Below are 14070 nucleotides of genomic sequence, written 5' to 3'. Positions count from 1 at the left end.
TGCTTTAAAAAAAAAAGAAAGAAATAGGTCTGGGGTAATATTGGTTATCACACACCAAAAACAACTCCTAAGATCCAAAAGAGGGATATCAAAATCCTCAACGCTTTCTTTTTTAGTATGGTTTTCTTTGGGGAAAAGATTCAGTCATGTTCTCCCTCTTAGGAACTAAATTTTACCAAGGACCAGATGTCCCCAAACTTCACTGAGACCTAGATAGGTTTTAAAGAGCTATAAACAAATCTTGCAAGATGCCAAACTACGGCAGATCTTAAAAACAGTTGATCTGCAAGTTAACTCATCATCTTAAGCCTGGATTATTGCTATAGCCTGTCCCAAGACTCTCCCCACTCCATTCTGTCCTCTATTCAGCCTACCAAAGTGATTTTCCTAAAGCACAGATCTTACCATATCACTTCTCTGCTCAATAAACACTGGTGACTCCCTATCTCCTCCAGAATCAAGTACAAAATCCTCTTTTTGGAATTCAGAGCCCTTCACAATCTAGCCTCCTCCTACTTTTCTGGTCTTCTTACACCTTACTCCCTGACATGTATTCTTCAAACCATTGCTCATGGCCTCCTTGCTTTTGCATGAATAAGATACCCCATCTCTTACCTCTGGGCATTTGCTTTGACTGTCCTCCAGAAAGAAAGAAAGAAAGAAAGAAAGAAAGAAAGAAAGAAAGAAAGAAAGAAAGAAAGAAAGAAAGAAAGAAAGAAAGAAAGAAAGAAAGAAAGAAAGGAAGGAAGGAAGGAAGGAAGGAAGGAAGGAAGGAAGGAAGGACGGAAGGAAGGAAGGAAGGAAGGAAGGAAGGAAGGAAGGAAGGAAGGAAGGAAGGAAGGAAGGAAGGAAGGAAGGAAGGAAGGAAGAAAGAAAGAAAGAAAGTCCTGGTAAGGCTCCACCACAAGTACTCGAATTATGGTCAGGGTAAGTTTGAGAGGAAATCAAAACATTAATAGAGCAAGTGAAATTCCTGATCCCACATAAAAGACACATAAAATAGAGAAGGCCTTGTCATGTATACATAAAGAGCTAGCCCCATAGGTAGCAGCCTCCTCACTATAGGTTTTCAAGCAAAGATGGGTAGATGGTAAAGGAGATTGTTGCTTTGATATTTATTAGATTAATGACCTCTGAGGTCCCTTCCAATTCTGTGATTCTGTGATACTCCCCCTAACCCACACACAAATAGCCACCAGATTAATCCCCTCTTTCTCTAGGGGCCAATTCAGTCTTGTCTACTAAACCCTGTTGTGGTGGAAGAGCTGAGCTGGGGGGCAGGGAGGAAAGCTGGGCATTTCTACAATGCCACAGATCCCAGGGATACCTCCTTCCACATTGCTGGGGAGAAGGGTTAGGAGGAGGGAAGGCAGGTGGTACCTGTGAAGTATTTAATACAGATTAGAGTTGTTTAAGGCAAACTGACTGCAATGCAATCTGTGGAAAACACTCTCTTATAATGTAACTCTGCATCTTAGACTGCCTATGGCATGCAACATCACCTCCGTGTAACACTCTAAACACTGAACTTCCCTGGGGTGATGTTGCAATTATGGGCAGACAAAACCATCTGTGTTTTGGATTTATATAGAGTTTCAGACAATCCTTCCATTTGAGTAGCATGAAAACCTAAACGTATCTTGCCTGGAGCATGTTCTTTAATTTTTTAAATCATTTGTGAATATGTTCAGGGCAATATAATTTTGCATGTTTTTATGTCTTTCTCATCAGTCTATTTTTGAAGAGCTGTTTGGCATTCAGGAAACCTTGGAGGCTTCGAAAAATGAGTATTTTTGAGACTTTTTTTCCTCCTTCTTTAATCACAAATTACATTTGGCCAAGAATGAAGGGGCTTCATCGCCTGAAGACTACAGTTTAATTGAGAACTTGGCAGCACCTGGATAGTATCACTAACGAATCCTACTTAACAACTGAACTTAATAGGGTGCTGAGTATCAAATCCATAGCAAGAGGCATTAAATATCTTATTTTGAATAATGCAAACATGATTTTAGTAACATGCCCTGCTCCCTAACTATAGATATGTCCCTAGCTAACTATATGGGACCTTGGGCAAGTTTCTTTATTCAGGAGGTTTACTTTTTCTGTAAAATGTGAGAATTGGACTAAGTAACTCTAAGTTTTCTTCTTATACTAACATTCAGTGGTTCTAGAATGAAGTAGCCACCCCCAGCATATGCAGTGTAGCACTAAGCATTATATGGGTACCTAATTTCAGCTAGTCATGTAAACATACCATAATCTTGGGGAAGGACAGAAGTAGAGGGACATGTGGCACAAGGGTATGTTATAAATGAGTAGAGGAATGAAAAACATATTTAAGTTCTGATTATGTGCAAGGCACTGCACTAGATGAAAAAAATATAAACATAAGCAGTGCAATTTCTGCCTTCAAGAAGATTACATTCTAATAAGGGGGATAATAAAAGGGAGCTAGACATGAAAAGTGAGATGGGAAGGCCCAGGAGGGTATGAGGAATGGCTTCCATAAATACATGGAACTGGAAGAGTCCAAGGTGAGATCAGAAAATAGTATTTGTCAAAATTGCCTGATATTTTTTTTTTGCTTTTTGGAGGGCAATTGGGGCTAAGTGACTTGCCCAAGGTCACATGGCTAGTATTTGTGTTAAGTGTCTGAGGCCACATTTGAACTCAGGTCCTCCTGACTCCAGGGCTGGTACTCTATTCACTGCACCACCTAGCCACCGCTGCCTGATATTTTTTGGAAAAGATCTTCAATTATTTAGTTCTTCATAGTTTTTTTTTTCTCTTCTCCTGTTTATCAGAACAAACTCTTTGAGGACTACCACCATATTCTCTTTACTAGAAGTATATTTTCCATCACCCAGATATTTTTATGAAGATAATTTATACATTGAAAAGACACAGGATGGTTTAATGGATATAATTGTTGACTTTCTAGTCAGAAAGACCAGGTTCTGTCATAAATGGGTTGCTGGAAGAAATTTCCATACCAAGATTTCCTCACTTTGAGAAAATCACATATCCTCTGTATATTAACTTAAATATATTATATTATTATATTTCCTTATAACAGATACACTTTCATGATCCAGACCTTTCATAGGGCCATACTATTCTTAGTTGAGGCAACTGGGGCAACTAGGTGGCAAACCTTAAAAGTATTATATAAATGCTATCTGTTGTTATTATTAATTATTATTAGTAATAATATTATTATATTTAATTATTATTATATAATTATAATCAATGATTATTGTTCTTATTCCATTATGGCACACTGTTAATGCTATGCCTAAAACCTCTGGTCATTAAATGTAGTTCTTTAGGTGAAAAGGTGTAGTCACTTCACTCTGGTCATTAAATGTAGATCTACAGGTGAAGAGGTGTGATCCATTTCATAGATTTCAACAGAAAGCAAAAACAACATGACATCAGTTCCAACTGAGATCTTTGGTGATCAGTAAGAGAGTACCGGGTTTAAAAAATGGCCCTACAAGGTCAGTTTATATGTAATTTTTGTGGTTGTTTTTGTGCAGTCATTGAGCCATGTCCAATTCTTTATGACACTGTGGACCCATCATTCATGGAGATTTCTGGGCAAAGAAACTGGAGTGGTTTGCTGTTTCCTTCTCCAGTTTTAGGCAGGGGTTAAGTGACATGCCCAGTGCAACACAACTAGTAAGTGTTGAAGGTCAGATTTGAACTCTAGTATTTCTGGTTATTTAAAATATAGACAGATCTTTTTACTGATAGGAAGGGGGTAGCTTTTAACTCCTGACTTTATAAATATCAAAATTCTATCTATAAATAGTTAATTTTTGAATTTGGGTCAAAAATGTGGATTTTCTTTTCAGTTTTATCTAGCTATTTGATATTGTGGCTATATAGTCAAAGTCATTACAAATAACTTCTTATGACCTTTTTTATTTTTTATGTTTTTAAAATATATATATTCCCACCAATTAAATGTTAAAATAATTAACTTTTGTTTTTTGAAAAGTTTTGAGTTCCAAATTCTATCCTGCTCTTCCTCCTTGCCTCCCCACCACCACCCTAAAATGGTAAGCAACTGGATATAGATTATACATGTGCAATCATGTAAAACATTTCCATATTAGTCATTTTGTACAAGAAGAATCGAATAAAAGAAAAAGAAAGAAAGTGAAAAATAGCATACATCAGTCTCCATTCAAACAGTATGAGTTCTTTCTCTGAAGGTGGAGAGAACTTCATCATTAGTCCTTTGGGATTATTTTTTTATCATCATATAGCAAAATCATTTACAATTCTTCATCAAGCAAGATTGTTGTTGCTGCGTACAATAGTCCTGCACAACCTGTAGCCGGCAGGCCGCTTACAGCAAACCAAAGGATTTCAGGTAGTGAAAGGTGCAAAGGAAGCAGCCTGAAGGCTAGAGGTTGTGCAGCTGGTGTACAACATTCTCCTGGTTCTGCTAACTTTACTTTGCATCAGTTCATGTAAGTCTTTCCAGGTTTTCTGAAATCATTCTGCTTGTTAATTCTTATAGCACAAAAATATTCTACTATATTATACTAATATATCACAGCTTGTTTAGTCATTTCCCAATTGATGGGCATCCCTTTGATTTCCAATTCTTAGCCACTACAAAAAAGAACTGCTATAAAGTGTTTTGTACAAATGGGTCCTTATACCTTTTTCATATCTTAGGGATATAAATCTAGCAGTGGTTTTTGCTGGATCAAAGAGTATGTGCAGTTTTATAGCACTTTGAGCATAGTTCCCAATTGCTCTCCAGAATGGTTGGATCAGTTCACCACTCTACCAACAATGCATTAGTGTCTGAGTTTTCCCACATCCCCTCCAACATGCAACATTTTTCTTTTATGTCTCTAATTAGAGATATAAAATTTCCCCTAAGTACAGCTTCAACTGCATCCCACAAATTTTGATATGTTGTCTCATTGTTGTCATTTTCTTTAATAAAATTATCTATTTTTTTATGATTTGTTCTTTGACCCATTTATTTTTTAGGGTTAGATTATTTAGCTTCCAATTAGTTTTTAATCTGTCTTTCCATTGCCCATTATTTAATGTAATTTTTATTGCATTATGATCTGAAAAGGATGCATTGACGATTTCTGCTTTTCTGCATTTGGTTATGAGGTCCTAATACATGGTCCTTTCTTGTGTAGGATCCATGCTCTACTGAGAAAAAAAGGTATATTCCTTTCTATTCCCATTCAGTTTTCTCCAGAGATCTATCATATCTAACTTTTCCACAATTTTACTCACCTCCTTAATTGCTTTCTTGTTAATTTTTTGGTTAGATTTATCTAGTTATGAGAGAGGAAAGTCGAGGTCCCGTACTAGTACAGTTTTATTGTCTATTTCCTCCTGTAATTCATTCAACTTCTTCAAAAATTTAGATGACATACCATTTGGTGCATATATGTTTAGTGTTGATATTACTTCATTGTCTATGATACCTTACAGATAACTTTTTTAAAGGAAATTTAAATAAGTTCTTTTGATAGTTAATTCCTAAATTAATTGGAAATTCTTGGAGATATTTAAGGGTAAGGTCAAAATGGTAACCCCTCTTCCTTAAAGTTTAAAGCTAAGGAATAGGATAGAGAGCTGAATAAACATGACCACAATAAAGTATTCCCGCAGGAGCAGCACCTTGTATAGCAGAGAGACTTTTCCTGCTTTAAGACTCTCCTTTTTTTCCAGGCCCTAAAATAGACTGCGTTATCCTGGTGAAACAATGACCTGTAAATCCATTTGTATCTGGACAGTATCGCAGCTTTAGTACTCTGGCTCTTTTCCTTTCAAGAACCAATTTGGCTTTTTGCCATGTAATTAAGTTCAAATGAATAAGTGACACGTGCCTTGACCACGCTGGGAGGACACTCCTTTTGTCTGTGTTTTAATAGAGCATCTCAGGACATTTGGGTTAATTAACATCTTTTAGGGACCTGAATAATAGATAATAGTATAAAAGGCCTTAAAGTATGAGGTTCTAATCAGTTTATTAGGGGGAAAAAAATGAAGAAAACACAGCAAGGGTTCAATTGTCTGTATTGTAGCCCTGGAAACTGAATCAACCAATATTTGACATTTGCTGGCATGAAAAGAAAGAAACCTTTATTTCTTCGTCTTCTATGCACATGCAGCATTTTACACACAACCCTTTCTTATTTGTCATTAATTCTACAGGACCTTAAGCAAAACAATGTCTGGCAACTTAGTACCACAGGAACAGAAAAGAGTGTTGGTAAGGATCAAATGAGATACTATTTGTATAAAGCACTTAAAGTTCCTGAAATATAGTAGGTACAATATAAATATTTTCTCCCTTCCCCTATTCATGCAACCATGTACATTTGCAATATATTAGTGCCTATCCATTCTGCCTGACGCTTATCTGGGCCCTCTTGTAAGTTCGTCCTAGGAGAATCCATCTCTGTGGGAATCTTGCTTTCTTTTGACATCACAAAGATACCAGTGGAACACATGAACTATAAAATTATGCAGTAGAGATAATATACACCAAGGGAGTTAAGAGAAGGGTGGTATCGTTAGGCACTCTGATCATGAAAATATGGCCAAGGAAAACCTCTAGTTTTTAGAAAATGAAAAAAAAATCAGAGATTCTTTCTTCCTGGGGGGAGGGGAGGAGTGGTTAAATAGAGGTAAACCAGGGCTTTATCAAAGATGTTTGTGGAATTATAGAATGAATGTACACTTTTTAAGCACCTTCTATGTGATACAAACAGAAAAAGGGAGGTAAGTCTTACTTTCTAATTAGGGAAGATTTCAGGGTGTATGGAAAAGTTCTGAAATCTTAAGGATATGCTGAATGTGTGGATAGCAAGGCCTAGGAATCCTGAGGCTATGTCAGTAGGTCAGATATCTCTGCAGGGTGTGCAGAGAGTTTGTAGAAGGTAAGACTAGAAAAAAAAAAGTGTGTGTGTGTGTATGCATGCATGCCTGTATACATGTGCATAATTAAACAAAAAAAATAATTTGGGGCACAGAACTGGAGATATAAAAAGGACATGGATAGAAATTGAAGTGACACACTTCTCTGATTTCTCAGATTTACAAAAATCTAAAGTTTCCACGGTGGCATTGTATATTCTGACCGATTAATGTCAAGCAGATTCTGATGATTTAATAGAAGGGCTGGCAGGAAGGAGTGGGATGCTTGTTTAATTTTGTGACTGCGAGGCTCAGCTTCAGTCTGAATAGAGAGCAGAAAGCACCACAGGCCTGGTAGAGGAGGTGGGTGGATGAGAGTTCTAAATTTTCCAGATGATTTCTGGTCGCCACCCTGCTTTATGAATCTAACTTAACACATTTCTCTGAGGCATTACCCCCATCCTTTGGAGGCAGAGCTGGGGGAGGACTAGCTGTTCTGAATGTAAAAGGAATTATCTATATCTCTTGCAAATGCTTTTATCCTGATTTTGCATTGTTATCATTTAAAATTCACTTAATGTCAGGAATGTGCCAAATGGAGTTTGTACAAAATAGAGTCAGACTGTCTCAGGCTAATGGGTCTAAAATTAATTTTTTTTAAATGAAATGATGTTGAATCTCATGGGCAAAGGTCGAGGAACCCCTGGGGGGGGTGAAGAGTAGGGGGAAGGAGGAAGCAGTGTGGTGCAGAGGGAATAACACTAGAGCTGGAGTCAGGAAATCTGGGCTCAAATTCCAGTTTCCTGATCCTGAGCAAATCACCTGTGAGCCTCAGTTTTGTTATCTATAAAATGGGTATATAATAGCTTCCATTTGTACTCAGTTTAGATACATATCTATTCAAATTAATACTCACATTAATTCTTTACGCTAAATCCCCTTCTCTCTACCCCAGATCAGTTAATATTAAATAAATAAAAATAAGAATATAAATATATAAATTTTAAAAAATAAAAAATAAAATTAATTTACCAAGCTATAAAGTATAGCTTGGTAAAAATGATGCTTTATTTAAAATAAAATACCAGAGTAAATGACATGAAAATTACAATAAAAATAATTACAATAAAAAATACTCTTGTGCTCCCTTCTACCCCCAAAAAGTTACTCCTTTTATCTTCAGGGCAATGGGAGAGGGATCCAAGTGTTTCACCCCTTCCTGATCATCCTTCGGTTTTCCCAGCACTGCAAAAGGAATAGAGAAGGAATGACTTATTCAGAGAAGATGTTAGGGAAACCACTGGGAGTCCTTGGGGTACCCTGCAGAGGATTGTGGGAATCTTGGTAGCCACACATGGCTGACTTGACAACTTTGCTCCTAGCACAGGTAGCATGGTAGGCAAGTGCCTCCCACAATTGCTTTTCTAGAGTTTAGGCAAATGCTTCAGATTGTTAACTTCAATGTGAACTAGAATCTGTCGCTTGATGGATTTCCCCCTTTCCTCCCATCTCCTCCTCTCCTGATCTTCCTTCTTCTAGGTCTCCTTTCAATACCTCCCACTTCACTAATATCCAGGCATTGTGTGTCGACTAAGGGCCTCCCAGGGCATGTAGTTCAGGACCATTTTTCCAACAAGTCTCTCAGGTCCCTGAAGTATAGTGAGAATGTGGAGGTATTCCAGAGGGAGGGGTGGGGTGGTGAAACATAGTACTTGCATCACATACCTCACCTTGCAAACTTTAAAGTATCATCTAAATTGTTATTATTACAGTATTTATTTCAACAATTCAGTTAAATTCAATGAGCACCTACTGTGTGCAACACAGTATAGGAAACAGAGGAAAAAAACAAAATAGTCTATGACCTCAAGGAGCTTACATGGGGTAGGGGTGGGGGGAGAAACAACTCTGCCATTGGTCCTGGATGGGGTGTGTCAATCTCTTATGGGCAGATCATTCTCCCACACCAAGAAATAACGAATGCTTTTTAAGTATACATTAAATTTTAGCATATATATTTATTAACAGCAATATTATCTAATTATAGTACTCTCCTTCACAAAGTTCTCATTCCTCACTCTCATTAAATCCACATATACAATCAGTTATCAAATCTTGTCCTTTCTATGGCCACAACATCTATCATTCATATTTGTGTATGTGCATATACACATACACATATATGATATATATTATATACATACACACATATGTGTGTATATTCCTTTCTCTCTAGTCACACGGCCACTTTCATGTTAAGACCTTTGTATTCTTTCTCTTGGACTAATTCAAGTCTCTTCTCCACTATAATCCCATCCTCCGTATAGTGAATGCCAAAGTAATTTTCTTAGACTGCAAGTGTAATTATTCAGTAAATCCCAGTGATTCCTCTTACCTCCAGGATCAAATATAAACTGCTCTGTTTTCCTTCCACCTTCTCCCTTGCTATCTTTGCAGCCTTCTTACACATTACTCCCCTTCTCTGCTCACTGGCCTGTTTGCTATTCCTCTCAGAGCCCCAGCTTCCCTCTGTGTGCCTTAACATTAACTGTCTCCCATTCCTAGAGTGCTCTCCCTCCTCACACATGCCTTTTATAATCCTTAACTTCTTTCAAGACTCAGCACAAATATCGCACTTCACCACTCTCCCAGTCCTCCTTTATCTTAAGCCTTCCCTGAATGAATGAAAACAATTTCTTCAATGCCATATTGGTCATCTGGTTAACATAACAAGAAATCTTTAAGGCAGCCTTAATTCAGAATTAGATCTTAAATTGACTAGTTGATCTTAGATAATAATAATAATGTTAGTATAACTGACATTTATATATCACTTTAAGTTTTGCAAAACACTTCACAAATATCATTTTATCATTTTTATCCCCACAACAACCTGGCTATTATTATCCCCATTTTATAGTTGAAGAAACTGAGGAAGATAAAAGTTAGGTGAGTTGCCCAGGGACACATAGCTAATAAGTTTCTGAAGCAGAATTTTCATCTTGCTGATCCCAAATCCTGTACTCTATCCCCTGTACCAACTAGCTGCCTTCTTACATAATCTATCTTAATAGAAGGTCCCAGTGCCTCTGTTACTCAATCAATATGTAGCTAGTCAGTTTATCTGATTAGAGTATGATAATGAATAATGAAAAAAAAAGCAGATTTCCTTGTTACAAAGAGCTAATTTGTTCCTTAATATGAATGTTCTCCTAATGTTAACCAGTTCAGGGGAAGGGGGGGCAGGGGGGAATGGGGCGGTATCAGTGTTGTGCTGGAACCAATTCAAATCTACTGGTGAGTAAATTGTCAAATTTTCGAAGTATATATTTACACCTTGAGAATCATCAAATGCTGTAAGTTAGGACTTGGTTTATTGTTTTATTGATTTTCTACATTTAAGAAAAGGATAGAGAAAAAGTTAATCATGTAGATGAAACTTAAAAGTATGTCCTATGTACATTTGGTGGGGGGGAAAGGGGAAGGAGAGCCAATTGTTAAACATTTATCAGCACGTGCCTGGGGGCAGTAGAATGTGGCCAATAGAAATCAGAGCTATTCAATTCAACAAGCATTTACACTACATAAGTATTTTACTTTTACAAAAATAGCTCAACATATATACCCATATTACAGGTGGGCCAGCAAGCCAAGCTTGATTTACAAAGAAGAGGACCTTTTTTAAACCTATACAAATATACCTTTTTCTTTCTGTCATATAGGTGATAAACACAGACAGTGGCCAAATAGGTAGCATTTCCCCAGTGCTTCAGTATTTATAATGCATTTATAACCTGTGTAAATCTATCAAAACCATTTAGTTCTGAATCTAAGTTCCAGAAGATGTTTTCTAAAGAACTGTGTGGTGAGATACAAGCCAAGTTTCCTGAACATACCACAGCCACAGCTGCTCAGCCTCACAATATTATGAGAATTAAATGGCCTATTGCAAGGACTATGTGTATGCTTATATATAATGAAAAACATTACATAGCAGGGGAGGAAGGGGAGGGAGGAGAGAGAAGGGAAAATGGATCAAGCCTATGTTTTCAGCTATTCAAGTGATTGAGGGCAGTTCATCTAAATCCATCCACTGTGCAAAACTTAAAAGGTAGCAACAATAATCCTGGCTTCATTTTTTTTAAAAGGCTAATTTAGCCATTTGAAAATAATTCATTATCTTCACTTGGGGTTTCCCAAAGTAAAATGGAGGTAGGTAAATATCTGTCCTGTTCTTATTGTAATTTGGTTTCTTTTTATGCTCCTATCAAATACTTTTTCTTTGGTGAATTCATCACCCTTCCACCCCCATCCCTAGGCATCATCTTTGGTGCCTCCAATATGGTGTAGTGGAAGAGGCACCAGTCAGAAGATGTAGGTTTGAACCCTGGCTCTGACACTTACTAGCTTGGTGGCTTTGGGTAAGCCATCTAAACAGAAATGAGATCTATCAGCGCTAGAAGCAAACCTGGAGATCATTAAGTCCCCCCACCAGACCCTCACCCACCACCTTCCTCCTTATTTTACACACAAGGAATCTGAAGCCTAGAAAGAAGTGACTGTACAGCTTTGGCTCATTTCAAATTCATGCTGTCTCATTTGGCCCTTCCCACCATGTAATAATACTATTCACTCCAAGGTTCATTTCCCATAGTAACAACTCTTCATCTACACAAACTTTGACACCTACCTCCCAACCCTTACTCTCAGCTTTCTTCCTTTATTGTAAAATGATTGAAGTCATCCTCTCTGAACTGACATGTCTGTCTCTTGTCATCTCAATTTATCTATCTCTAATTTAATCTCAACCTTCCAGTCTTCATTCCACTCCCAGCTGCACTCTCAAGTCTGGACTTTCTTTCTCATACAGGCCACAGAAAATTCTTCACTCCAGAAGTTCCCTCTTCCTCTGGACTTCTCACACTGGAAGTACCTTCCATCCTGATAGCCTCTTTCTCTGACTGACTTTCTCCAATTTGCATAGGATGCCAGGCCAGCCATATCTTCATCCCTCTCCTGGTTGTATTTCTAACTTTTTGGATTTTCTCTACCATGTCTCTGAGCAGGAACCTCCACTCCCCTCCTTAATCACCCTTCTTTTTCAGTTTTCTTTTATGTGTGGTCTTCACTCATTAAAATGTAAGCTCCTTGAAGACAAGAATTCTCTTCATTTCTACTTGTATTTGAATTCCCATCCCTCAATACAGGGTCTAACATGTAGAAATGCTTAATAAATGCTTGTTGACTTGACTGATTGACTACCCTAAGAAAGAGGGACCTAAAGCTAACCTCTCATTCAACTCTCTTCAGTCTCACCCATCTCTCCTTCCTGATGTACCTTGCTCTCCAATTTACCTACTTTTCTCTTTAACATCTTAAATACCTCCTTCTCAGTCATTTCCTTTCCTCTGACCTTCAGAGAAGTTTATGTTTCCCATGCCTACAACTTCTTACTTATATACTTCAAAGACTTATCATTTCATCAGTATATTTATTTACACTGAAGCACATAGCAACCCCTCCATAACCTAGTAAGATGAGTGTTGAGTTGTGGCCTCACCCTACCACCAACCCTGGCCATCATAGTTATAGATTTAATGTTTAAAGGGACCTTCAAGGTCCCCTAGTTCATTTTACAGATGAAGAAATTCAGATCCAATGAAGTCATGCAAATAAGTGGAAGGTCCAGGAGTTGAACTCAGCTCTTCTGTCTCCAGATCCCACATTCTTAGCATTGTGATGACCATAGGGTCATCTTCAGATAACCCTTTCTGAGTTTAGCTAGACTGGCTCCCAGATATATAGTTACCATACCCATCCTCTCCCAACTTGGTAGGAACTTCCAGAGTTTGTGTTCTGCTATTGATGTAGCCTTCAAGAGGCCACCACATCCATACTGCGATGAGGCAGTGGAGGACATGGGGTAGGGATATCTTTTAACAAAGACATTTTTCAAATTCTTACTTGGCTCTGCTCTATTTAATTACAGCCTTTCAGAATTTCACTCTTCCCTTTCCTTGGCTTAATTGTCTATTCCTCCTGCTTCTATTTCTTTGCCACCTGTCCTTTTTGGTTGTTGTTCTGTTGTGTTTTGATTTTTTGATGTAAGGAAACTTTCTTAGTCAATTCAAATAAGCACCTTTTCTGCAACCTATAGCCTGAGATAGTTGCCCAGGGGCACAGAGAGGTAAAGAGACTTGCACACAGTCACACAGTTAGTATATTTCAAAATCAGAATTGAACCTAGATTCCCTACTCTGAGGCAAGCTCTCTATCCACTACAATGTTGTGGCTTTTGTTTCCTCCATTATACTAAAATTGGACATAATTCTGTCACACTTACAAAGGTCACCAATGACCTATTACATGGCTAATGGTCATTTTTCTTCAAATTCTGCACTTGATATTCAAGATAATCTTCTAGAGATTACTTCTTCCCTTTGGTTTCTAAGAAACAACACAGCCTGCTTCCTTCTGCTCTAACTAGTCTGTTTTTGTCTTATTTATAGGTGTTACTTCCTTTTCAATTCTTTGAATGTGTGATACTCTTAAGGTTCAGTGCCTGCCACTGTTCTCTTCTCTAAATATATACATTCTTTTGCAAAAATCATCCTTTCTTGTGGCCAATTATCACCTCTATGACAATGGCTTCCAAATCTGCATTTCCAAACACAACTTCCCACTCAAGCTCCATTCTCATATTTCCATCAGTCTCCATCCAGCTTAGTTTTCAGTGAATGCCCCCAACACTGTCACCTAAAACTATCAAATACATAGGTCACATGTGGCCCACAACACTCAAATGTGGACCAAACCGGGTTAAAGTATAATTGGGAAATATTTAACATAATAAATAAAATAACATAATAGATAATAATAAAAAGTAGATAATATTACATTTTAAAACTAAGTCACTACAAAACCCATGGGAATCCTTATGTAGATTACTGGCCCCTGTTCTATTTGAGTTTGATATCACTGACCTAAAATTCACTGTCTTATAATGATACTCAAAATATGTTTATATCTTCCATCTACTCCTCCTCACCTTCCTGCACCTGAATAAAACCAGTTCCTCTTTCCAACTTCATCTTCTCTGTTAATTACAGTACTGTTTTCCCTTGGTGGAAAATGCGAAGTTACTTTCTCTCTCTCTCT

At 37.6% G+C, this 14070-nt stretch overlaps 1 protein-coding gene across 2 annotated transcripts in view; it reads left to right on the top strand.

The window, feature by feature from the left end:
• The window catches only part of SLCO3A1 (solute carrier organic anion transporter family member 3A1), a 355744-nt gene that overhangs the window by 199114 nt on the left and 142560 nt on the right, over positions 1 to 14070 (top strand). The window lies entirely within an intron of this gene.

Source organism: Petaurus breviceps, unplaced genomic scaffold (genome assembly GCF_028583685.1).
Source record: "Petaurus breviceps papuanus isolate PSGF00001 unplaced genomic scaffold, PetGlider_PUasm1.0 37, whole genome shotgun sequence".
Taxonomy (NCBI): Eukaryota; Metazoa; Chordata; class Mammalia; order Diprotodontia; family Petauridae; genus Petaurus; species Petaurus breviceps.
The sequence above is the reverse complement of the archived record's forward strand: the minus strand, read 5'-3'. Positions and strand labels throughout refer to the sequence as shown.